We start from the raw sequence: 16,489 nt of genomic DNA on the forward strand, positions 1-16,489 counted from the left end.
GTGCATGAATGCATGTGTGCTTTGTCTGTCTGTCTCCCTTCTTAAACAAAGCCTCCACAAAGGCGAATAATTTGACCAAATGCTTAGTGTGCTCAAGATTATTTGACACTCTGTAGGTGATGTATAAATACTGTTGGATGAATGAATACATGCAGGAACACTGAATTTGATGATTGCTAATCTACTTTTAATAACATCTAGGTGTTTGGGTTATAGTATTTAAAATTAACAACTGGCAATTTTATAATGTGTTGCATTTTACAAACTAAGTTCACAGGCTATCTCATATGAAAATCACAGTTTAAAGAGATTTAAGTATCCTCACTTTACAAATGAGAAGAATGGGGCTATGAAGTTAAAGATTAACTTTTCCTAGGACCTACACCTACTCAGTTGTTGAGACCAGGGAGGACTCCCAGCTGTGATGGACTTCTTGACTTTATACCACCTCCTATCTGACTGAGCTTCAGGACTAATGTGCAATTGTTTAGTGTTTAGTGCAATATAAAAGATACCTGGAAGGTAATTCTTAGCCATATGGTTATATAGTTTCATAGGCAACACTGCATTTTTTAAAAGCAAGCTCTTCAAATAACTTATCCTCTAAGTAAACAATGACTTCAAGACAAAATAACAATTAGTTTACCTAATTTTCCTGGTGTAGAAGTTACATTCATAGCTAGAATGCACTGGAGGTAAATTAATAACCTTTCACTTGAGCTAGAAGATTATTACTGAATGTGATAGGAGAATCATTATGTCTAATTGATGGATTTTAAGATTCTATATTATGTTTCTTTTCATCTCTTCTTTCTGTTGCTATGAATTTAGAGATGCTTCATGCCAATATTTCAGGAAGAAACAGGAAAAGAAAGAAACCTTCTTTGTTATACATCCACAAGCACTGTTTTCCTGGTGTGTGATACATTATGCTCATGGGAGTATTTGTGCATTCCATTTCCAAATGGTGTTAATTTATTTCAAGACCTCCTTAGCACATTTATTTAAATACAAATTATGAGAAAGGGTCTATTTCTTCTCAGGAAGAAAATAGACGCTACTTAGAAAGTCCTGTGATATGTGTGGTTCTATATACAGATACTGTACTTATTATCCATGCAATATTCCAGCAAATCTTTTAGAATTTAGATTTCATTGTGAATTTGGCAGTAATATCTTTTATGGCCACCATGTCAGGATTATCTAGATTGCAGTTGATGTGATTAAGGATATACACTATACGCGGCACCCAGGTGGCTCAGTCAGTTAAACATCTGACTTGTGGTCTCCCCTTAGGTCATGATCCCACAGTTCCTGAGACTGAGCCCTGCATCTGGCTCTGTCTATGCTGACAGCAGGGAGCTTGCTTGGGATTCTCTCTCTCCTTCTCTCTCTCTGCCTGTCCTCCACTCATTCATGCTCTTTCTCTCTCAACATAAACTCAAGAAAAAAGAATATACACTATATACACAAAGGTGCAAAATATAGAGCTTAATTCAAAGGAGAAGGTCTTTATGACAAGTACTTTGCAGGCTATGACACTTATAATTTTGGTGTAATGTGAAATTTTCCTTTCTGCATACTATGTATACATTAAAAGCTTACATGAATTGTGCTCTGATAATTCTGTTTTCTTTTCAATGATGGTTTAAGATAATATCATCTAAAGTCACTCATTCATCAAACACTTGTATGTTTACTGAGTACTATGCTTGTTACTGAGAGTAAAAAGTTGAATAGTAAATAATAAATGCCTAGTAGAACAAGCGAAGAAAACAATTATCACATGGCTTTCCAAACACCTAATGACTGCTGAGAAAACAGGTAGATTTTGGTCTATTTAACAATTATAGATTTTATTATAAGTTAATACATTAGAATTCAAATGCATAAAATTTTTATGAGATTAACATGTGCTCAAGCATGAAAGATTGATTCCCTCTTGGTTTGATGGCACAATTCAAGTTTTTGAGTTTTTACAGCTGAGTTCTAGAACCTGGAAAGTAGAAATTTGCTGAAGAAAGAGACATTTAATTAAAATCCAGGCAATTTACCTAGTAATGCTGTTATTCTACCTCATCTTCTTTAAAACACAATGTATATGATATTGTTTTTAAGGTAAGAAGGCACAAATGACAGTGGGAATACCCCAAAATATTCCTCAATGGATTGGAAACACAGACCTTTGACTTTTAAATTTAAGTCTGAATGTAAGTACGTGCTTGCATACATCCAACAGAATCAAAAATATTAGTTGCTGGAAGTATGCTTCTAATGATTCACAAAAATCCTTTCATATGTACAAGTAATATACAAATTCAATTGTTAGTTCTAAATTTCACTGGGAGTAAAAACTGGTAACAGATAGGAACTAGCATTTATTAAATGGTATGAAATCTGATTTTTCTTTTAAATGCACTATTTTGTTTAATTTTTAAAAATCTTGGTTGAAGCTCAGAGTAAAGAGTTAACTTATTTAGGAATGAAGCTAAGAGATTCACCTCTTATTTACAGATATGATAAATTCAATAAGAGAAAGGCCTTGTTTATTTTTTTGTAGCCTCCAAGTTATTAGAATATCTTGAATATAAATATTTGAATGATAAATTTCTGAGGTTATCAAGATCATTAACTCACAACAATGAAATCTTTCCAACGTCAACATTTTTGCACAGATATTCACCATTCTCATATAGAAGTAGGAAGAGGAAGGCTTAAAGCACATTTATGAAAATTGTCACAACAAGACAAAACAACTTGCTCAATGCTTTCTATGAGTCAAAACCTTATTTTAGGAAGATTTTCAAAAGTTTTCAGGGCAGTTCAAGAAAATGTATTTGTTTTAACCATAACATAAACCTTAGATAATTAATAGGTATTTTTGTTTATGTTTCTATAACAAATGATCATAGCCTGGATTGCTTATAAACCACAAAAGTTTATTTCTTACAGCTATGGAGGCTGAGAAGTCAAAGATCAAGACTGTGTTAAATTTGTGACTGGTGAGAACCAGTTTCCTGATTCATTTTTACCCTGTGTTTTCAGATGACTGAAGAGTCAAGAGAGCTCTCTAGAGTCTCTTTTATATGGCCACTAATCCCACTCATAAGTGTTTCATATTCATGAACTGCTCATCATCCAAAGCTCCCACTTCCTAATACCATCTCATTGGGTGTTAGTACTTCAACATGTGAATTTTGGGTAAACACATTCAGGCCATAACAGTAACTAAGCTATAAAGCTATTTTTTTCTTCTCTGAACCGTTAAATAAGATCTGTATTTAAAAGCAATTTTGAACCTTTTCACTGGTAGGTGGTATATTTGGGTTTAGTTATGTTTTTCATAATTAAGCATTTGTAATTTAAGCTCTTGTCATCAACAACCACTATGGCAACTAGATGTGGAAAGCCAAACTTGAAAAAAAAAGTTGCTGGTCACATTACAATGTGAAGTGCTATACTTTCATTTCCATGTCAACAAATTTAAAATCTCTGAGCTCAATATGAAACACATTAGTATAAAATGTACTTACATCACAGAGAATGAGTATACTATAGTCCACAAATGATAAGGAGAAATATTTAACAAATAATTTTTATTTTATTTTTTGATTATTTATTTTGAGAGAGAGAGCACGTGTGAGCACAGGCACGGGAGGGGCAGAGGGAGAGGGAGGGAGGAGGGAGAGAGAGAGAGAGAGAGCAAATCCCAAGCAGCATCCACACAGACAGTGCAGAGCACCATGTGGGGCTCAGCCTCAGTAACTGTGAAATCATGAACTGAGCTAAAAGCAAGAGTTGGATGCTTAACCCACTGAGCCACCAGGCACTTCTAGCAACTATGTTTTAGAGTAGAGTAATTTCAATTAAAAAGTTGTACTTGGATCCACTTTTCTTCTCTCAGTTACAGTTTTAGGAGGTATCAAGGAAAGTGAGCTCATCTGAACACTATTGCCTTCCTCCAACATCTACCCAATGCCCCTTATTATATAGGTTTGGTAACTTAAAGAATTTGCTCCGATTTCCCCCATTTTGCTGTGTTGGAAGAACAGTGTGACATTTAAGAAAGTAGGCTCCAGAATCTTGACAGTCTGAGACTTGACTCTGGAACTCCTGGCTGTGTGACTTAGTTTAATATCCTAATATCCTGGATAATATCCTTATGTCTCATTGTCTATCTAAGAAATGGACATAAGAATACCTCATAGGGTTATTATGAGTTTAAATGAATTAAAGATATGAAAAAAAAACAGAGCTTTATTCTAGCAAAGAGTAAAGATTCAATAAAAACAATTATTTATTTGCTTATCTCTCTTTCCTTCTTCTCCTTCCTTCCTTCCTTTCTTTCCTTCCTTCCTTCTGTCCTTCCTTCCTTCCTTCATTCATTCCTTCCTTCCTCTTTCCTTCCTTCTTTCTTTCTTTCCTTATTTTCCCCTCCTTCATTTCCTGCTTCTCCCTCTCCTTCTCTCTCTTTCTCTGTCTCTCAAATTTTCCAAATCATAAAATGGGTCTCAGGAAATTTCTCAGGGAATATGAACTTTATATAGTCAATCAGTATCCCATGTCTTCAACTCTGTACTTTCTTTATTTAAATATCATTGTCTATCCTTTTAAGTACATCTTCCCATCTCCACTAAATAGATCTGCTATGCCTACTCTTCTTTCAAGAACTCAACACTTGCTAAATCCAAGATGAATTATGTACTTAAGGGAAGATGAATGGAGCTGAAGAAATATTCAACATGAGGCTTACTTGTCTCATGTTAGATCTATGATCACAGATGTGGAGTAAACCCCCAGCACTGACATGATTTTCTTATAACATTTCCCTAGTTACACCGCTCTCCCATTCACTTGAATGTTTTTTCACACATTCTCTTTGCTTCAAAGTTGTAATCCTTCTACCTTTTTCTCATGCTCTGAAAACTTCGCTTCCTTGGTGATTAGGGAGAAAACAAACAGTAATAAACTTTTGTGTTTTTAAAATCTCCATAGCACCAGTAACTTCTACATCTGCACCCACATGTTCCCCTTCTTTCTGGTGCAGCTGGGGACCTATTCACTGTCTTATCTAATGTCAGTTTCCACTCGTACCCTACACTTGATATCCTGATTTAATCATGGAAATTCCATCTTTAAAATGTTCCCTTTTCTTTTTCTTTTTTTTTTAATTTTTTAAAATGTTTTTATTTATTTTTGAGACAGAGAGAGACAGAGCATGAGCGGGGAAGGGGCAGAAAGAGGTAGACACAGAATCCGAAACAGGCTCCAGGCTCTGCGCTGTTAGCATAGAGTCCAATGTGGGGCTCGAACTCACAGACTGAGAGATCATGACCTGAGCTGAAGTCAGACGCTTAAGCGACTGAGCCACCCAGGTGTCCCAAATGTTCCCTTTTCTTTTTATGACATCATCACATTTTCCCTCTGAGTGGAATTACTTCTAAAAAACTTCCCAACTTAATTAAAAGAACACTCTATATAGAGTTCCAGCTACTCCCCAGTTGTTTGATCCATTATAGAAAACTGCTCAAAAATACTGTCTGCATGTGCTGTCTGGATTTCTTCTCTTCCCTTCTTTCTTGAAAATACTTTACTCATGATATCCTTCCCATTCCTCATCTGGAAATACTTTTACAAGGTCTTCTATGATTGACACATTACCAAATCTAATAACATTTCTCAGTCTCTGTACTTTAGGACTTAAAACAGATCATTATATGATATGTCCACATTAATTCCACACATCTACTCATCCACTCACATTTCTGGAAACTGCTTGTCATTTTCTTTGCTTGTTCGTAATTTTGCTCCCAACCTCGAAGTATTGGAATTCCTAGAAGTCAATCTTTTAATCACATCATTTTTCCGTCTATAAAAGTCCTTAGTCTCATCTAATTTACTGGCTTTATATGACCAATTATAGTAATGATTATAAGATGTATATATGATATCTGAAAGATATTTCAATCTATTGTCTCATAATTTCTAGACTTGTATATTAAACTACCTACATTGTGTTTCAAATTTAATGTTTGACTATAAACTTTGAACTTCATCAACTCCCAAACCTGATTTTTATTCAGTATTTTCACTGTAATAAATGGCAAAATTTCTTCCTCAGTTACTCAAGCCTTAAACCCTAAAGGCCTCCTAGATACTTTTATTTCTATTACACTCCATATTCAGTTCACTTATAGGTAATTACTAGTTCTTCTTACTGGTGAAAAGGTACAAAACATGCCACAACAAAATATGCCATTTTGGCTTACTGATTATATTGAATTAAAATTACTTAAGAAACAAGTCAATGCAAGAAGGAAACTCTGACCCTCCTTTGTCTCCCTGAAAGCAGGAAATAAATCATTTGGAAGGTACCCTGCCTGTAAGAGCAGGGTAGAAGACATCCTTATCACCAGAAATAGGAAAGTTAGGGCTGAGAAGGCTATGTAAATAAACCTTGTTACTTCTTTACCAATTTAGTACCCTAAACCCCATTTGTCTTGTCAATTCTTTACAAATTTTGTTTCCTTGTGTAAAAGGTACAAACACTGCCTGCTTTTGTCATTTCTTTGAGTCTCATATTTTTTATGGGGCTCCCATACATAAGAGATTTTATTCTCTTGCTAATCTGTCTTATTTAAATTTAATTATTAGACTAACCAAAGAACCTAGAAGGGAAGAAGGAAAAGTTTTCTGCCCCTACACTGGCAATAAAGGACTAGCATGTTTTGGAACAATCCTCTTGATGAGAGTAATTAGAGTAGTTGATAAAACAATTATGTTTTAAAGCATAGGGGAGCTACTGTGGCAGTGAGAATTAGCAGGGTCAAGATCAGAGAGAGGGAAAAAAACAAAGGGAAGTAAGCCCAGAATTTAAAATGGATTTTGGTTTCCAAAATCAGTGCATAAGATGGTGATACACAGGAGCAGACTGCACAGACATTACTGTACTGAAACATAAAAATTGTCAATGAGGTAGAAACAAGTAAGAGACAACCTAGTAAGCTTTGTATTGGAACACCAAGTGTCTACACCCTAGAAATATGAATAAACGGGACCAACCAACACGTAGTAGGACTGAAACCCAGTTACCAATGAGTTCAATCTGTAATTGGATTAAGGGGATCTTTCTATATTAAAGCTGTCTTCTACAAGCAAAATAAATCAAAATGTAACATTACCTAAAGACTCAAATTATCGCCACAACTTTTCATATATTATCTCTGACATTTAGTTCAAAATTATTCAGCATAAGACACACAACATATCCAAAATTTTTAAAAAAATACAAATTAAAAATAAAAAGGTAAAATGCATACAATAGAAACATAATTTATAGCAAGTTGAGATAATAGTTATAAATGTAGGCTTTAAAATATTTATCTTAAGCAAAGACAAAACAATTTCAATAAGAGAATTCTATTTCTGCATAAATGTAATTAAATAACAACTGAAAATTTAATAATTTAAGATGTCAGTGGGTTGGCTTACTATGATATTGGTCATAACTGAGGTAAGAGTTTTTATATTTAAATAGTGGTCAGAAAGAAAGATCCCAACAGAAGCATGAAGAGATTTTTTTAAATAGAAAATACATAAAAGAGTATAAAAGATATGTGGGCCACAGTGGAAAAGTCCAAAATACTCATAACTAAAGTCCTAGTAAAAAGAGAAAAAAAGAAATTGGGGCAGAAGTAATATTTAAGGAAAGGATGCTTGAAAGTTTTAAATATGAAAAATACACATGAGGTCATGATGCAAATAGTATAACTACAAAGGAAACCACACCAGGTACATTATTCAAAGTATATAAAGTATATTCAGTATACATTTAACTATGCATAATATATATAAATATAAAAAGCATATCAATTACTAAGAAATAAGCCTAATAAAAATGTATAAGGCTGCTACAAAAATGAAATCATTGATACAAGATGTTAAAGACATAAATAAATGGAAAGATACGTTATAGGTTGGAAGACAATATTGTAAATACTTTATTTCTTACCAATTTCTTTTTTTTATTTTTTTAATGTTTATTTATTTTTGAGAGAGAGAGAGAGACAGAGCATGAGTGCAGGAGGGGCAGAGAGAGAGGGAGAAACAGAATTTGAAGCTGGAGCCAGGTTCTGAGCTGTCAGCACAGCTGACCTGGCAGAGCCCTACCTACTGCTTGAATTCACAAACCTTAATATCATGACCTGAGCCAAAGTTGGACACTTAACAGACTGAGTGAGACACGCAGGCACACCTCTTACCAATTTCTTTTAAATTTAATGCGCTCCTAATAAAATCCCAGCATGATTTGTGGGAAATTAAGTACTTATGGAAATGACACAAATAACTAAGACCATCTTGACCATACTTGGTCTAAAGATTATAAATAATGAGAAAAATTCTAGATTTTAGTTTATTTCAGTGACAAAATATATGTATTCCCATCTTATCCATGAATCTTATGTCTGATAAGAAGCTCTGTGCATTTTGTTTTGAAAACTCTTCAGTTTGTTTCTTTTGCTTGTTTGTTTTTCTTTTCTTTCTTTCCTTTTCTTTTTTCTTTTTTCTTTTTTTTTTTTTTTTGCCAACAAATGTAATGTCTGAGACATTTAGTCAGTAATGCATCCATTACTCTTTGGCTTCTTTTCTGGAACATGGACTTTAAAAAGAAATGCTCTGCACAGAGAAGTTGAATCACTATGTTGTATACCTGAAACTAACGTAACATTGGATGTCAACAATACTCAAATAAAATGTAAAAAAGGGTATGGATTTACATTGCAAAAAGTGTCCCCAGTATATTACTGACATTTTTGCATTGACAGCTGATATAAATTTATTTAGAGTGAAATATTTTAATCCAAAAAAAATCTCTTTTATAAAAAAAAAGGGTTTCAATATTGTTGGCATTCTTACCATTTCCTTAAAGCCTTGTCTATTCCCAGAGGTTTTCTTTTCTTTTCTTTTTTTCCTTTTTTTCTTTATTCTCATTTGAGTCTTAGCACCCATTTAAGTTATGATGCTTCCAACCTTGTATTATTTGTAAGCTGCTCCACAAATAAGACCTCTGTTGAATTATCACAAAAGTATAAATGAATATTTTAATGCCACAATCTTTCCTGTTGCCTGTGGAATCTTTGCTGAAATGAATCATGATTTGAGCTCTGGGATGAGACACAAAATGAAAGCATGTTGTTTGCCAGGGCACTGTGGGTTTAAATGATGTGTAATAAGTCAATATGGAATGCTGGAATTTCATCCTATTGTGGTGTTTTTGCTTTTCGTTTGTTTTGTTTTTGTAAAGGCAATTAACTAGTCCCAGAAGGATCCTTCAGTTACATAAAAGTTTGTTTTATGAAATGGCATTGCTCCATTCATAATTTTGTCTTGTTCTTCCCACTGATATATACAACTTTCAGAATTCTCTCATATTTGGGAGGATGGAGGGACCCAGACATTGAAATAGTGTCATGTTGGAGAAGGGGCCAAGATGGTACAGAAGTATGGATGTTCTCTGCTTCTCTCATCCCTGAAATGGAGATAGAGGATACCAAACCATTTTTCACACCTAGAAAATTGATCTGAGTATTAACACAACAATCTGCATAACTAGAGCCAGAGAACTCAGCAGGTACATGGCAGAGAGGTGAACTGGGGGAGGGAGAAACCACAGAGGGTAGGGAGCTGTGTTTGCAGAGAGAAGACAGAAAAAGCGAGGAGAGTACAGGAAAAGCACTCCCCCTGAAAGTAGCTGGAGAGAAAGAGAAAGAGTGGAAACACCCACAAGTGACTGAACAAGAAAGGGAGAAAGGAGAAAGGAGAGGGTTTCAATACCATAATGACTCTATAAACAGGGTAGATCAGAGTTGGAAATTCTGCAGCTCAATACCTGGTGGTGATCTTGTGGGAAAGGCAAATCCCCAGGAGCAGGCAGCGAGGTCCAAGGGGTCCACAGGCCACATGAGTAGAAGCAGTTCCCCTGCTATGAGGGCATTTGGTAGAGACCATACAGCCTCCCTACAGGCAAAGGTCCCAGCTGACCCTGGAGAACAGAGGATTGCTGGCAGTGGAACAAAGACTCCAGGGTGCAGTGAAACCTGGTGCCAATTGTTTGATTTACCATAATCCCTTACCCACTGCCACCATGCTAATGAACAGTCTTTCTGGGGCAAGCCAGCACCTGGCCCACAATCTCTGAGCCTCTGCAGCAGCTTCATCATAGGAATGTTCTGAGAAGCAAGCAGCATCTGGCCATTGCTCCACTAGACACTCCCCAGAGGGTCCAAATGAGTCGAAGCTGCAGGGCCCTCAGAAGTAAGGGGTTTGGATAAAATACGGAGGGAGATACAGCTTGGCAAGCTAAATGCTTGGACATGGATGGTGTAGAAGCAGGGGAGTGGATGGAAGCTGGAGACGAAGGAATGGTGCTTGATTGCCATCAGAAGACAGTGTTCCTGTAACAATAACTGGGAAGCTGTACACCATTTTCACCTCTCTCATGCATGCCCATACACACACACACACACACACACACACACACACACACCAAACCAATCTACCCAAGTAAGCAAAGCAGTGCCAGCCATTACACCAAGCTCCATCAAACTACACTAACCAAACCCTAGAAGACCACCAGAAGTCTCTCACCACCTGCTTAGTGTACGGACTATAAAATGCTTCATAATTTGATTTCTAGGGGAAACTGGATTTAATTTCATTCATATTTCATTCTGTTTGCTGGTCCATCTATTTTTTTTTTTCTTTTTTTCTTATTCTTGGATACAGAAAGAAAACATTTATTGTTGTTTTCTATTTTTATAAAATATTTTTTAAAATGTTTTACAATTTTTCTTTTTTTGGAATTTATTTATTCTATTTTAATTTCTTCATTTCACTTTATTCTGTTTTATAGTACACATTTTTTAAAATATTTAAATGTTCTCTTATTTTTTTTCTTTCCCTTTTTTTCACTATTCTATCGAGCTTCTTTCAACAACCACCAAAACACACCTAGGATATAGCTTCATTTATTTTAATTTTTGTGTTGTTTTTAATTTTTTGATAATTAATTTTTTATTTTTTTAATTCTTTTTCTTCCTCTAAAATGAAAAAAAAAATAAAATAAAAAGGAATTCACACCAAAAGAAAGAACAGAAAGAAATGACAGGGACTTAATCAACACAGATTTAGGCAAGATGTATGAACTGGAATTCAAAATCACACTAATAAGAATATTAGCTGGGGTTGAAAAAGTCATAGAATCTCTTTCTGCATAGATAAAAGAAGTAAAATCAATTCGGACAAAATTAAAAATGTTATAACTGAGCTGTAGTCTTGAAAGGATGTCATGGTGGCAAGGATGGATGAAGCAGAGCGACAATTCAGTGATATAGAAGACAAAATAATGGAGAATAATGAAGCAGAAAAAAAGAGGGAATTTAACGCAGAAGAGCACAATATAAGAATTAGAGAACCTAATGACTTATTAAAAAGAATAACATCTGAATTATAGGGGGTCCCAGAAGATGAAGAAAAAGAAAAGGGGGTAGAAGCTTTATGTGAGCAAATCATAGTGGAAAACATTCCTAAACTGGAAAAGACACAGACATCAAAATCTAGGAAGCACAGAGAACTCCCTTTAGATTGAACAAAAATTGGCCAGCAACAAGGCATATCATAGTCAAAATCACAAAATACATGGTCAAGGAAAGAATTATGAAAGCAGCTACAGAATTAAAGTCCTATCTTCCCTATCAGGGAAGAATGATCAGGTTCACAGCAGATCTGTCCACAGAAACTTGGCAGGACAGAAAGGAGTGGCAGGGTATATTCAACATGCTGAATCTAAAAAATATGCAGCAAAGAATCCTTTATCCAACAAGGCTGTCATTCACAATAGAAGGAGACATGAAGAGTTTCCCAGGCAAACAAAAACTAAGGGAGTTTGTGACCACTAAACCAGACCTGCAAGAAATTTTAAGGGGGACTCTCTGAGGGGAGAAAAGGCAAAACAAAAGAAAACAAACAAACAAACAAAAAAAGACAAAAAGCAACAAAGACTAGAAAGGACCAGATAACACCACCAGAAACTCCAACTTTACAGGCAACACAGTGACATCAAATTCATACCTTTCAGTACTCACTCTAAATGTCAGTGGACTAAAATGATCCAATCGAAAGACCTAGGGTAACAGAATGGATAAGAAAACAAGATCCATCTATATGATGTTTACAAGAGACCCATTTTAGACCTAAAGGCACCTTCAGATTGAAAGAGGATGGAGAACCACATAGCATGCTAAAGGTCACCAAAAAAACCCACAAAAACTGGAGTAGCCACATTTGTAACAGACAAGCTAGATTTTAAATTAAAGACTCTAACAAGAGATGAAGAAGGACCTTATATCATAATTAAGGGGTCTATCCACCAAGAAGATCTAACAAATGTAGATATTTCATTTATGCCCACAATGTGAGAGCACCCAAATATATAAATCAATTAATCACAAACATAAAGAAACTCACTGATAATAATACCACAATATTGGGGACTTCAACACCCCACTTACAACAATGGACAGGTCATCTAAGCAGAAAATCAACAGGGAAACAATGATTTGAATGACACATATGACTGGATGGATTTAACAGATATATTCAGAATATTTCACACTAAGGCAGTGGAATACACACTCTTCACGAGTGCCCATGGAACATTCTCCAGAATAGATCATGTACTGGGACACAAATTAGCCCTCAACAAGTACAAAAAGATCAAGATCATACTTTGCATATTTTCAGACCACAGTACTATGAACTCAAAATCAACTACAAGAAAAAATTTGGAAATACGATGAATACTTGGAGTTTAAATATCATCCTACTAAAGAATGAATGGGTTCACCAAGAAGTTAAAAAAGAAAGTAAAAACTACATGGAGGCCAATGAAAATGATAACATCCCAGCCCCAAACCTCTGGGGTGCATCAAAGGCAGCATAAGAGGGAAGTATATAGCAATCCAGGCCTTCAAAAGAAGGAAGAAAGGTCTCAAATATACAACCTAACCTTACACCTTAAAGAGTTAGATAAAGAACAGCAAATAAAACCCAAAACCAGCAGCAGATGGGAATAATAAAGATTAAAGCACAAATCAATGTTATCAAAAAAACAAAAACAAAAACAAAAACAAATGGTAGAACAGATCAATGAAACCAGGAGCTGATTCTTTGAAAGAATTAACAAAATTGATAAACCTCTAGCCAGTTTGATCAAACAGAAAAAGGAAAGGACCAAATAAATAAAATCAAGAATGAAAGAGGAGAGGTCACAACCAACACTGCAGAAATACAAACAATAATAAGAGAATATTATGAGCAGTTATATGCCAATAAATTGGGCAATTTGGGAAGAAATGGACAAATTCCTAGAAACATATACACTACTAAAACTGAAACAGGAAGAAATAGAACATTTTAACAGACCCATAATCAGTAAAGAAATTGAATTAGTAATCAAAAATCTCCCAAAAAACAAGAGTCCAGGGTTGGATAGCTTTCCAGAGGAATTCTATCAAACATTTAAAGAAGAGTTAACACCTATTCTTTTGAAGCTGTTCCAAAAAAACAGAATTGGAAGGAAAACTTCCAAACTCTTTCTATGAAGCCAGCATTACCTTGATCCCAAAACCAAAGACCCCACTTAAAAGGAGAACTACAGGCCAATTTCCCTGATGAATAAAGATGCAAAAATTCTCAAGAAGATACTATCCAACCAGATGCAACAATATATTAAAAGAATTCTCACCTCAATCAAGTGGGATTTATACCTGGGATGCAGGGCTGGTTCAATATCCACAAATCAATCAATGTGATACATTAATAAAAGAAAAGACAAGAACCACATGATCCTCTCAGTAGATGGAGAAAAAGCATTTGACAAAATATAGCATCCTTTCTTGATAAAAAAAACCTTCAAGAAAATAGGGATAAAGGATCATACCTCAAGATCATATATGCCATATACGAAAGAAAAGTGGTGCAGCTAACAGCCCCACTAGGAATTTATCCAATGGATACAGGAGTGCTGATTTGCAGGGGCATATGTATCCCAATGTTTATAGCAATGGTGTCAACAATAGCTGAAGTATGGAAAGAGCCAAAATGTCTATAGATAAATGAATAGATAAAGAAGATATGGTATATATATATTTATATATATACAATGGAGTATTACTCGGCAATCAAAAAGAATGAAATCTTGTCATTTGCAACAACATGGATGGAACTAGAGTAAGAACAATTAGTTAGAGAAAGACAAATATCATATGACTTCACTCATGTGTGGAATTTAAGATACAAAACAGGTGAATAGAAGGGAAGGGAAGCAAAAATAATATAAAGACCGGGAGGGGGACAAATCATAAGAGACTTTTAAATATACAGAATAAACTGAGGGTTGCTGGAGGGATGGGCTAAATGGGCAAGGGGAGTTAAGCAAGACGCTTGTTGGGATAAGTACTGGGTGTTATATGTAGGGGATGAATCACTGGATCCTACTCCTGAAATCATTACTGCACTATATGCTAACTTGGATGTCAAATAAAAAAATTAAAATAAAATAAAGTAATAGTGTCTTATTTTCACTGGTTTTGTTTTTGTTTTGTTTTGTTAACTAAGGTTACATAAAACTTGTGGATTTAACAGAATAAATACCTAAATTTAAAAAGAAATTAATTAAAATAAAGAAATTCCCTTTTATGCAGGTGCAAAACCATGAGACAGAACATTTGTAACATGTAGCTTCTAAATTCTCCTGCCATAGTATTTCTGAATTTCCGAACAAATTGACCAAAGATCTCCGTGTGTTATTTTTCCACCCTTTCTTTTGTTCCTTGGTGAATGTCAAATCAGATATTTTCAAACCTCCTTTATCCTTGATCTTAGGTACCACCTCGTCTTTAATTATTCTTAGCAAGCTAGTCTTTTATTCTTCTCCTATTGTACTTTTTATAAATGCTTTTTCCTATATGTTTGAAATAGAGTTTGAACACAACAAGACATGAAAGGCCATCATTAAAGCGTACATTCCTTCATATAGCTTGTTTTTAAATTTTCAAATAATTATGCTTGTCTTGACATGAAGCCATCAGAGCTACAAAAAATATTTAGAATTAGTTATTAAGAAATGGGAATTGCATCTTATTTTTGTAACACCTGCACAAATAGCACATTGCCAGTATTTGAATGGTTTGATGATTTTTTCTCTTGATTGATGATAAATCAAATGAGTTACCTCTTTGAAAATTGTACACCAACTATGAAAATATGTAAAGGAAGGTTTACTGTCAGCAGTGACTGCAATGTTCCCAACCCAGGAGGATTTTAATTTTTAAGAGTTTTTTACCAAAAAAGAAATTATTAATCACAATATGATTTAATCATAATTCTGTAATATAATTAGAATGATCAGGTAAAATCCAGAACAGTCCTCTCATGTGCACTCCTTCATAAATTAGCTTTAAGCAAAACCATTTGAGAAACCCATTTAAGAAACCCATTTAAGAAACCCATTGAGAAACATGGTCCTGGTGGCAAGTCTTTTCCCTTTTAGAAGTAGATACAAAAGATTCAGTGAAAATACTTTGCAAATGCCAGTGGCATTTACATGAGAATCCATTTGCAAGAAAGGAACACAACAGGATATTTTAGTTAATTCATTAAACTTATATTCATCTTCTATAGTCCAAAGCCGTGGTCTCTATACAACTTTTCGATTTTTATTTATATTCCCCTGTGGGTCTACTGCAATCAAAATAACACCGGCCATGTGATGTTCTGATTAACATCATTCGGATGAGTTTGGTTTATACGAGTCTACCATACAGAAATAAATCTGTTTTTATTGTACAGAAGAAAAACAGATTTTGACACTACAGGGAGAAGACTATTTTCCAAAATGTGGTATATTCACCAAATAAATGTTAGGATTCAACCTTGTGACTACCCTTTCTCTCAACTGTGACTCATTTGATTACCTCAGATTTTACATGAGTTGGTTGATAAATTTTTATTGTACTGAATTAAAATAGTACAGGGATTACTGTAGTAATTCCTATGTACAAGAGAGAATATCTCCCTTGTTTGGCAAATCAGCCAGTCCTCTGGCAAATTCCATGTGCTCTACATTGCTGATTGGAAATATAAAGATCATGACCTGATGTGCAATATAGGTTAGAATTTCCCACATGTATTAACTAGAAATTATCTGCAACCTTCTCCCTATTTAAAGCCTCATGAACTTTTCGTGCAGTTTGCCTTTGTAATCGTGGCATTTTACCATTCATGTACACTGAGTGTTTCTACAATTTCAACCATATAATGATATTAAAATATAACAGCCAGGGAATCATGCATAGTTGGAAAAAATGGTAACTTAAGGGGTACCTGGGTGGCTCCGTCAGTTAAGCATCTGACTTTGGCTTAGGTCATG

This window comes from Panthera leo, chromosome B4 (genome assembly GCF_018350215.1).
Source record: "Panthera leo isolate Ple1 chromosome B4, P.leo_Ple1_pat1.1, whole genome shotgun sequence".
Lineage (NCBI taxonomy): Eukaryota > Metazoa > Chordata > Mammalia > Carnivora > Felidae > Panthera > Panthera leo.